Consider the following 11,058-nt stretch of genomic DNA (forward strand, 5'->3'; position numbering starts at 1 on the left):
AACAGAGTTACCCGCAGCGAGATCATCAAGTTCTGCACGGTGTTGTGGAGCCACCACACCGAGGAAGAAGCCACCTGGGAACGAGAAGAAGATCTTCGTCGAGACCACCCGCACCTATTTTCTAGCCAACCCGAATCTCGAGGGCGAGATTCATCTTAAGGTGGGTAGGTTTGTAACATCCAATTTTCCCAATTGGGAATGTTTTACAATTGTAGCTAAGCATCTATGCATATTGAATGGCAATAAATATTTGCATTTGAATTCTTTCAAATTTTTCTTTTGCATTTCTATTTGTTTTCTTCGTGCAAGAAGTACCGACAAAATTCTTGCAAGCAAGAAAGAGCGGAGGAAAATGACCCTCCAAAATGTGAGGCACTTTTGAAAATATTTGAGCCAAGAAAAAAACCCAAGTTTATGGGGAAAATATTTTGCCAAAAGAAAATATAGCATAAGGAGTTTTTCTGAAAAAAAAAACATTTTTTTTAAGTTTTTATTTTGGTTTTGAAAAAATGATAAACAATTAGGAAATATTTTTCTGATCGATTTGGTATATAATACCCCATATAAATTATTTTTATTTTGTTTCCTTTTTATTCTTTTTTGTTTCTGTGTTCTTAAAAAATCTAAAAACGGGGATCTTTTTTTTTAGAAGGAAACCCGCCGTGGGCGTTTTCTTGGGCCAGAATCCCCCCACCCCATCGCTGGGAGAGATCCCTGGCCAAACCGCAACGCAGCGCCCCCTCTTCTTTTTCTTTTTTTTTCTTTACCTTCTTTCCTTCCTTTCTTCTTCTTTCCTTCTTTCTTCCCCACGAGACCTTCCTTCCCAGCGCACCAGCCCCTTCCACTGCGCGACCCCCTGGATCGCCGTGATCCACCCAATTCTTCCTTCCCCTTCCTTCCCTCGGCCCCCAGCCCCCTATATAAACCGCCGCCTCCAGCCCCCCCCCTCGGCCCCCTCCTCCCCGCCACGCCACCTCGCCCCACCGCGCAACCTCGCAGGCTCCAGTAGAAAAAACGCCACGCCACCCTGCGCCACCACTCGCCTCCCCGCCCCAACCGACGCCGCCACAAGCACCCCCACCTCCACCGCACCCCATTTTTCCCCTCAAATCGCCCCCTCGCCGCCCTACGCCTCCGCCCCTGTCTCGCCGGAGTTCGGCCGGCATAGGAAGTCACCGAAGCTCCCCAGCCTCCCCGAGCTCTTCCCCGGCCACGAGAAGCCTCGCCGTCGCTGCCATCCGATGGAGGAGACCCGCCGCCACCTCCCCAACACCTCGGACACCGTCACCGACCACCGCAAAGACGCCGACGACGAGCACCACCTCCTGTCTCGCCGGAGCCGTGCCCAATCCCCTACAACTCACGGTGAGCCACCCCCACCTTCTGTAGCCGTTGGATCTAGTATAGACGCGCGAGATTAGATGTTAGATACCCCTTCGGTCTTTTAGATAAAACCAAACGGTTTTTTCGTCACTTATTAGTTAGCCGGTTCTTTTGCTTACATATCGGTCGTTTTCTAGTTATCCCCGCAACACACACACCCTTAGCGAATCAGGAGCTGCCACCTACCCCCCACCCCCCCGGTTGACTAGTTAGTTTTCTGTTTTTTGTGTTTAATTCAAAAACAGAGAAAGTTCTAATTTTTTTGGCTCATAACTTTTGATCTAGAGATCCAATGAGGTTGATTCTTTCTCCAATAGATCACAATTTTTTTTTAGTTTTTAAAAACATATAATTTGTCTATGTTTGAAATTTTCAAATTTGTTTTAGATCAGATTTAGTTTAAACCTTGTTTTGCTTATTCCAGGAGTTTAAAAAATGATTTTTATTTGATTCTTTCTGCTACTGTTTCCTAGTGATTATATCTTACTGTAGTATAAGTTTCAAATTATTTGAAATATTTTTACTTGGGGTTTTAACAGAAACAATTTCTGCCTTAGTTAGGTGAAGTGAATTCCTTCACTTTATGCTATAGCTACTTTGTGCTTGTGATGTTATTTTACTTGTTGATGATTGTAGTGCTTATGGTGTGAACTTGTTTGTGTCGGTAGATCACCCGGAGTGCGAAGCTTGTTACTTAGAAGCGCTCGATCAAGACAACTATTATCAAGGCAAGTCATGTTGATCATACTATTCGCCTATGTTTTCTATGCATGGTAGTTTCACCTTTCTTTGCCCAGTTGCATGCTGAGTAGGTACTTGGAAATTATAGTTATAGGTTGTAGTATCATGTGGTAGGCACACAACAACCCCGATACTTTGCCCGGGACGACAAATTTCATATTGCTATGCTTGAGTAGACGGGATTCTGGTCGAGTGCGTAACACGAGTGATGCGAGGATAATTAAATAAACAAGACCGGTTAAGTCAAGATTTTCAAGACCTCGTGAAGCAATGCAACTCTGGGTGAAGGACGGTTTGACGGGATTCCTGGAGAAACCAGTGGACGACCCCGGGATGCTGGAGACGTGCCATGACATCTTGCGGAAAGCTTCACCCAGGCTCGAAGAGACGGACGGAGGCTTCAAGACCCAAGGCTTACCTGCACAGCCACAAGTCATTATGGGCCCTGGCTTGGTTGGACAACGCGGCGACTCTGGACAGGCGATGCTAGCAGATGTAGAAGAATGGTAGGAATGGATGGGCACCGACAGGGATTCAGAGGGACCCGTTGAAAGACCGTGTTTTGATCGTCCGGTCTTCAAACAACCTGAAGTGCGAGGACATACTTGGAGGCGATCAAATCTTGTGGGGAACGTGTGCAAAACTCTGCAGAGTGCCCAAACCTAATCGATTAGCCGTGTCCACGGTCATGGACAACTTGAGCCGAAGGCATTGAAATTTCCCTGAACTCTCGACACAACATAATAATGATGTGGGAATTATCAACAACTCGGGTACGAGAATTGGTTGGCGGAACCATCTCGTTAACAACAAACAATTTAGTAATACTTTTGCTTTCAACCCTCTCTTGTTGTAGGAGGAAATTGGCTTTATGCTAAAACTTATAGCCCCACCTGCCAAATATGCATGTAGAGATAGTTGGTTATTATTTTCCCCCTCTCTTTGATGACTTGCCGGCATATTCCATTTGCTGACCTACACGGCTGCAACGTATCATGTTGCAGAGTACTTTTCCGACCAGGAGTGAGGCTACGATCTACGCTCAACGACATGCCCTGGAGTCGGATGGACTCGTCTACCTGATGCTTCCGCTAGTCTTCGTTAGATATCTCATGAGATGGCCTTCAGCCACTTTATTGTAATTCATTATTGTAATAAAGTACTCGATATGAGATTTTGATTAATAAAGCTGTGTGATTGAACTCTTGATATATACATTGATGTACTGAGTGTGTACCAGCATGATCTTGGGATGGTACGGAAACACCAGAGGCTTGACGCGTATTGAGTCAGGTCGCTACATAACAATCTGGTTGAAGCTGATTTCAATCAAAGATTCAAACTTCACTTAAAATAAGGTATTTTCTAATAACCTTTAATTAATTTGACCTAATGAGCAGGTATAACTTATTCTATCATGCATGATAATAGCACCAATGGATTCCTTGGATATTTCATATATTTTTCATATAATTTATTTCAATCTAGGTTACCTATTATTTTCAATGAATGTTCAAAGTTTTAAACTATTTCTGGAATTATATTAAATCAGAATTGCCTTTGTCGCAACAGCCTTGCATCAGCATTACATCACCAATCAGCTCACCGTTGCGAGGTCAAAGCTAACCAGTGGGGTCCACTAGTGAGTGACAAGATACTTAACGTGAGTTAAATTAATATCTAAGCCAAATTAGTGGTGTTGGGCCCACTGTTAGTAGGTCATTAGGTTAATTCAATAATTTATTTAAATTAGTAATAACCTAAAATTAACTAGGGGCTAGGCCCCACCTGCCGGTGACTCAGGGAAGTCAACCCCAAGGTCATAATAATCGGGCTCACCGGTGTTGAGCCGCCAACGACCACATACACGGTGGAGGGGGTCAGAAACCCACCTCTGACTACCATTTTCTAGGCGGAAACTACCTACAAAACGACCACTCACCCGCGCATCTAATGGGGCAAGCTCCAGGGGCTGAAGTGGCTCGGAACGTCAACGGCGGCGACTTTGGCGGACGTCGGAATTTGGCTTCGATCGAACCGACACCACATACAACTAATGGAGGAGCCGATGCCTTGTACGTGCTCCTGGAGTCCTCCTGAACATGCCTACATGCCTAGGTTTGAGCTAGCGCAGCCGTGGCTATGGCAGCACCATCACCGGCGGCGATTAGCTCTTGGGGTTGATCCAATCGACGGGTACGGGGCGCAATCAACTACGGGGAGAGGGGGAACGGATCCAGGGGCTCACTGCGAGCTTGACGGTGTCGAAATCGAGCTTGGGACGACTTGTAGGTGATGAATCGAGGCGGTGAGCTTCGGTGACCCGAGGTAGAAGACGAGCTCAAGCGGCGATAGAGGGATTCTCGCGATGTGTGGCTTGGGGAGGAGCAACAACACGTCAAGGCGGAGCTTTTGAGCTGCTCGGGGGGCAAGAGAGGTTGGCTGGGCTGCGCTAGCGTCGGTGACGAGCTTCGAAAATGGCGACCATAGTGAAGCAGAGGCGAGGGAGAGAAGAGAGGGGCGACTGCCGAGGTGGAACGGTCAAGACAGCAGCGGGGTGATTATCCCGCTCGCGAGCGCGATGAGCAAGCACACATGTGCACGCCGGCAGCACATCATGCGGCGACCAGCTCCTCCCCTGCCTAATGGCAGGAGGAAGACGACAAGCTGGGTGATGGGCTGGGACACCACATTGAGGTAAGCCCACGCGAGATTCCCTTTTCCTTTTTATTTGTTTTATTCTCTTTTTTCTATTTCTGACCTTTGTTTATTTTTGTTTGAGCACAAAAACTTAAACCAAAAACCATGAAAATAAATATGGGGTATAATTGGAATATTTCAAAACTCCGTGGAAAGTTTAAGCATTTTTGAGATAACTAAAATACTTATAGTCATTTATTTTGACATTTTTAGTGGCTTCTCTGGATTATTTAAAATGCCCAAGATGTTTAAAAATTATAATTCACCTCTGTTATGTTGTTTCTAACATTTATGTGACATGGTGAACATTTATTAAGGCCATTTTGGATTCATTAAAAATCACCACTATTTAGAATTGTTTTAATCAATGCAGTGCTAGGGTTTGTTATTCCCCATTTCAATTTAACAGAAAATTAATCATGTTGTAACACACATGCTAGCACAATGCAAATGAAAGATTAGCGATGTGACAACTCACCCACTCAGAAGAATCTCGTCCCTAGATTTATATGTCATCTAGAAGAGCACGGGGTACTCTAGTCGGAGACTGTCCTCCCTTTCTAGGTTGCTACTTTTTCAAAATTATTTGACCACAGTACCTTGAGAAACTTTACGTTTCGACGTCGAGTGGTACGCTCAACTTGATTTAGAATACGAACAGGGCATTCCCCATATGAAAGATTATCCTGGAGATCAAGCGTTTGGTAGTCCACTTCATTGATAGGATCCAAGAAGCAACACGTGAGTTGCGAGACGTGGAAACCATCATGAACCTTGGAAAGGTGTGGAGGAGGTTCCAACTGGTAGGCAACCTCTCCTCATTTGGCAAGAATGTGAAAGGGACCAATGTAACGAGGAACCAATTTGCCCTTGATACCGAATCGATGGGTACTCTTGAGAGGTGTAACCCGAAGGTAAGCCTTCTCATCAACTTCAAAGGACACAGCCTTATGATGGCGATCATATTTGTTATTTTGACGAGATTGGGCTATTTTAAACTTTTCCCGAATAACGCAAACTTGCTATTCTACCTCTTGAATCATATCTAGACCAAAGAGTTGCCTCTCTCCCAAGGTTGTCAGAATCACGATTCTGAATCAGATCGGAGCTCCGTTGGTAGGATTGTGAATCATAGATTCATAACTATCAGGATCGTAGAAACTTAGATTCTATGAGCAAAATCGTAGAATCGGAGGGGCTAGTTCGGATCGTAAAGTCGTGAGATTCTAAGAGTCGCGATTCTCACAACTTTGCTCTCTTCGGTTTATGACCAGTTAAGAGGGGTTCGACACCTTCGTCGTCCATAGAGAACTTCAAAAGGAGCCTTGACTAAGTTTGATTGATAACTATTGTTATAAGGAAATACGGCGAATGAAAGGCATTTCTCCCAATTCATGCCAAAAGATATAACAAAAGCTCCAAGCATAGCTTCCAAGATTTTATTGACTCATTCTACTTGACCACTTGACTGAGGATGGAAAGAAGTGCTAAAGGAGAAATGAGTCCCCATGGCATTTTGGACGATTTCCCAGAAACGAGAAGTAAAAATACTTCCACGGTCTGAGTTAGTAACCAAAGGAACACCATGAATAGACACGATTCGGAAAATATATAACTGCACTAGCTGGCACTTTGGAAAGACAACCAATGACCACAAATAAGGCACTTTCTCGAACAGGAAGAAAATAAGGCACTTTGGAAAGACAACCAATGACCACAAAGATAGCGTTATTCCCTTTCTTAGTCCTCGAAAATCCGGTGATGAAATCCATACCAAGTTTATCCCATTTCCATTCAGGAATAGATAAAGGTTGAAGGGTGCCAGCAGGACTTTGATATTCTACTTTAACCCGATGACTAACATCAGAGTTTGCAACGAACTCAGCAATTTTTATCTTCATCCTAGTCCACCAGAACCTCTAGCATAGGTCTTGATACATCTTCATACTTCGAGGATGCATCATGAGAGGGGATTCATGAGCATCCTTAAGGATCAATTGCCGTAGATATTGGCTCCTAGGAACCACCAAACAGTTCTGAAAGAACACAACACCTTGATCATCGATGGAGAAATCTTTAGCGTTTCCGCTAGCGACATTCTCCTTGATCCAGGATATACCCTTATCACGCTTTTGGCCAGCTATGATTCGATCCCTAAGAGTAGGTTTCACCACAAAGTTGGAAAGGAATCCTTGAGGAACAATGTGAAGGTTTAGCTTCCGAAATTCCTCATGGAGAAGTGGTTGACTTTGTTGTAACATCAAATTGTTACAATAAGACTTACGACTTAGTGCATCAGCCATCACATTGGCTTTCCCCGGGGTGTAAGTTATCCCTAAGTCGCAATCTATGATCAACGCGATGCACCGTCTTTGCCTAAGTTTCAAATCCGTTTGGGTGAAGGTATATTTCAGACTTTGGTGATCAGTATAAATTTTGCAACGATTACCCACAAGGTAACGTCGCCAGGTTTTTAGTGCATGGACTATAGCTGCAAGCTCCAGATCATGTGTTGGATAATTATCCTCATGTGGACGCAACTATCAAGATGCATATGCAATCACATGTCGATCCTGCATGAGAATGCAACCTAATCCTGGTCGCAAGGAGTCACCATAGATAACAAAGTCCTTAGAAAAATCTGGTGGTACCAATATGGGTGAAGAAGTCACGCGTATTTTCAGTTCGTGAAAACTATGCTCGCATTGTGGGGCCCACTCGAACTTTTTATCTTTCTTGAGGATTTCAGTTAGAGGCTTTGCAACAAAGCAGCGACTATAGCTCGCTAGACCAAGAAAACTCTTAACTTGCTTAACCGATTTAGGTTGACTCCAGTCAAGGACAGCTTGAACTCTCTTGGGATTGACATCAATACCCTTACCAGAGATTATGTTGCCTAGATAGGTCACTTTTAGCAAGCAGAATTTCCATTTAGAGAAGTTGGAATAAAGGCGGTGCTCTCGAAGTTTCATGAATACTAGCCTTAGATGCTCAACATGTTCTTGTTCGTTCTTGGAGTAAATGAGTATATCATCGAGGTAAACCACGACGAATTTATCCACGTACTCCATGAAGATCGAATTTATCAAGCGAGAGAAAGTGGTTGGAGAATTGGTTAAACCAAAGGACATGACAGTGTACTCGTATTGGCCATAACGAGTGACAAAGGACATTTTTGGAATGTCCCCGTTCTTGATTTTGATTTGATGGTAGGCCAACCTCAAATCAATTTAGGAAAAGATTGAGTATCCAGCGAGCTTATCATATAGGTCGTTGATCCTCAGGAGCAGATACTTGTTATTTATAGTAACCAGATTGACTTGTGGATAATCTACAACCATCCGATCCGTTCCATCCTTCTTCTTGACGACGAGGACAGGACAAGCCCAAGGAGAAGAGCTAGGATGAATGAAACCTTTACCTCATCGAGTTGTTTCTTAAGTTCGGCTAGCTCTAAGGGTTCCATCTTATAGGGTCTTTTGGCTATTGGGACAGTTCTTAGGATAATATCTATCGCAAACTCTACATCCCTATCATGTGGAATGCCTCACAGTTCTTCTGGAAAAACATACGGAAAGTCATGGACTACCGGAACATCTTCTAGCTCTGGAAGAGGGCTAGAATTGAAAGAATAGAGTTGGCTGGCAGCTCGTGTTGAGATATTAACTATCTCACCTGATGGATGTGTAAGCTGAACATTCGTAGTATGAATATCAATCTTGACATAATGAGATGACATCCAATCCATACCCAAGATGATGTTGATATCTGAAGATTTCAGGGCTATCAAAGAAGCTAGGAAGACTAGCCTATCTACAAGAATTTCATTGTCATGGCTTACTCTAGAAGTTTGCCATTTTGAACCAAGAGTCTAAACCACTAATGGGTTGGGCATATCACAAAATGACATGTTATGCAATGATACATAACTTTCACAAATGAATGAATGAGATGCCCAGTATCAAAAAGAACAAATGCTAGATGACGATTGACAAGAAGCGTACCCAAGATGATGTTGGGATCTTTAGTCGCTTCTTTGGCTGAGACGTAATTTACACATCCACGTGCAAGGGTTGGCTTCACATAATATGCTTTAGCTGGCTTACCACGTCCAAAAGACTTTCTAGGTTGGTTGGAGGCATTGTTTTGAGGACACTCACATGAATAGTGACCTGGTTCCCCACATTTGTAACAGACCACTCGGTTGGTGCGTGGGGTAGCATTGACAGCTGGACCACCATATGTCTTGGCTAGATGGTTGGTCTAATTGGCACGAGGCGCCTCATAGGATGGCCTCGCGGTGTACCTTGATGGCAGAGAGCTGTTCAGGACCCACACATGGTGTTTCTGAAATCCGTGGCCGGATGAGGAACCGGAATCATGGGAGGGTTTCTTGGTTGCCTCATAATCAGTCTGTCCAGTTTCAGTACTGATAGCATTGTTAACCAGAACATGGAAGATCGCACACTCATGTAGGCGCAATTCACGATGAAGTTCATGCCTAAGTACCTTGCGGATCCTTGCCTGCTTTTTGGCGTCAGTTGACACCTCTTCTAGTGCATAGCGGCGAGATTTCCAAACTCGCGGCTTTAAGCATCCGCAGTTAACTTTCCTTGAGTGAAAGCACATAACTCTTCTCTTCTACGGTCCATTAGACCTTATGGGATATGATGGAAGCGGAAAGCTGCACTGAAGTGAGCCCATGTGGCTACTTTATGAATAGGGCGCATAGCCTCATAATTTTCCCATCACAAGTTGGCGTGGCCTTGAAGGAAGAAGGCAGCGAATGTCACCTTATCTGTTTCAGCGACGTTGGCAGAACGGATCTTGCGGCATGCTAGTCAAGCAGTCATCGACGTCGAGGGGGTCGACGGAGTGGTGAAACTTGGGTGGATAAAGCTTCATGAAATCATTGAGGGTCACTCCATCATTACGCTGTTGGCGAGCAGTATTCTTCTCAATATGCTCCAACAGACCGTTGGTTTCTCTTTTGTTTCTTTCCACCTCAAGCATAACCTCTACCAAAGATGGCGGGTGAGGTAGGTTCTCTTGCGCTCGTTGACTGCTCTCACCTTGCTCATGAGAGGAGCACGGTTGAGCCTAGTGAACAACATCCTGTCAAAAAAACTCACATCTTAGACAAGGAAGACATCAACTCTAACAAAAGAGTTAAGGTATGCACCGAACAATATGGAATGCGAGAATAAACATCCGAACATCATGGTAACAAGCAAACTACCATATATACACCATGGTTCACACACACCATAATATAGTTTAGTACAAGTCTAAGCTGAAAAGAAAACTACTGAAATGATGGCACAACTCATCAGAGGCATTCCAAGGTTCCTATACATTATTTATCTAAGCCTCCAGAACTCAACTCACATGTTAGTCATATTCCACAAGACACGCAGGACTGTGGCAAATACAATTGCTACAATACTACTACAAGCACTCACGAACTCAAGTATCCGCATAGAACATCTCATACATGTTTCCCCCTTGACCTGGGAGCTGAACCTGAGGGTCAAGAAACACCCTAGCCGGAGATCCGTGGGAACCAGAAGGACACGGATGTGGCCTAGGTCCCCTAGCTGGAGGAAACAAGGGTCCACGAAGAGGGGTGACACCTCCAATAGCGGGCCAATCTACGTGAGCTCACAAATCAGTCTGTATCAAGTTCAACATCTCAATGCCTCCATAGCCTATCTGAACGACAGGTGCTAGCCATGTCAAAGCTGTCCACAAACGACGCGAGTAGCATAAAGCTCCATGCGAAGAGAACGGGCATCCTAGCCCCTGTTCTCTAGCAGCTGAGTAGTAGCCTGCAACAACGGGTCCTCCAAAGAAGAATCATAGTAAAATCCACTGAGATAACCTTCTTCTCCTGGCTGAGAGGCTGGAATATAGCAAAACCCAGTGTTCTGCAACAAAGCATGATTGACTCTTATAATAGTCAACATCGAGTAAGTGGCATCCCGAACCGCCATATCAATGGTAACCCCCAATCCATAAGACCAATGGATTGGCTCCACAGCTCTAGGGTATGCGGGATATACCCTAACAGTACAGAGATACTGTCTCTGATCAAAGTCCGAGTATTGCTCCTCCACTGTGTACTCTGGGTATCTGCGGTAATTGGTTACTGACATCATTCTGACCAACATGGTCGTGTGGCCTGGTACATCAATGCACCTAGTCAGATGGACCACCCAACGAGAAGGATGAGGA

Source organism: Hordeum vulgare, chromosome 6H (genome assembly GCF_904849725.1).
Source record: "Hordeum vulgare subsp. vulgare chromosome 6H, MorexV3_pseudomolecules_assembly, whole genome shotgun sequence".
Taxonomy (NCBI): domain Eukaryota; kingdom Viridiplantae; phylum Streptophyta; class Magnoliopsida; order Poales; family Poaceae; genus Hordeum; species Hordeum vulgare.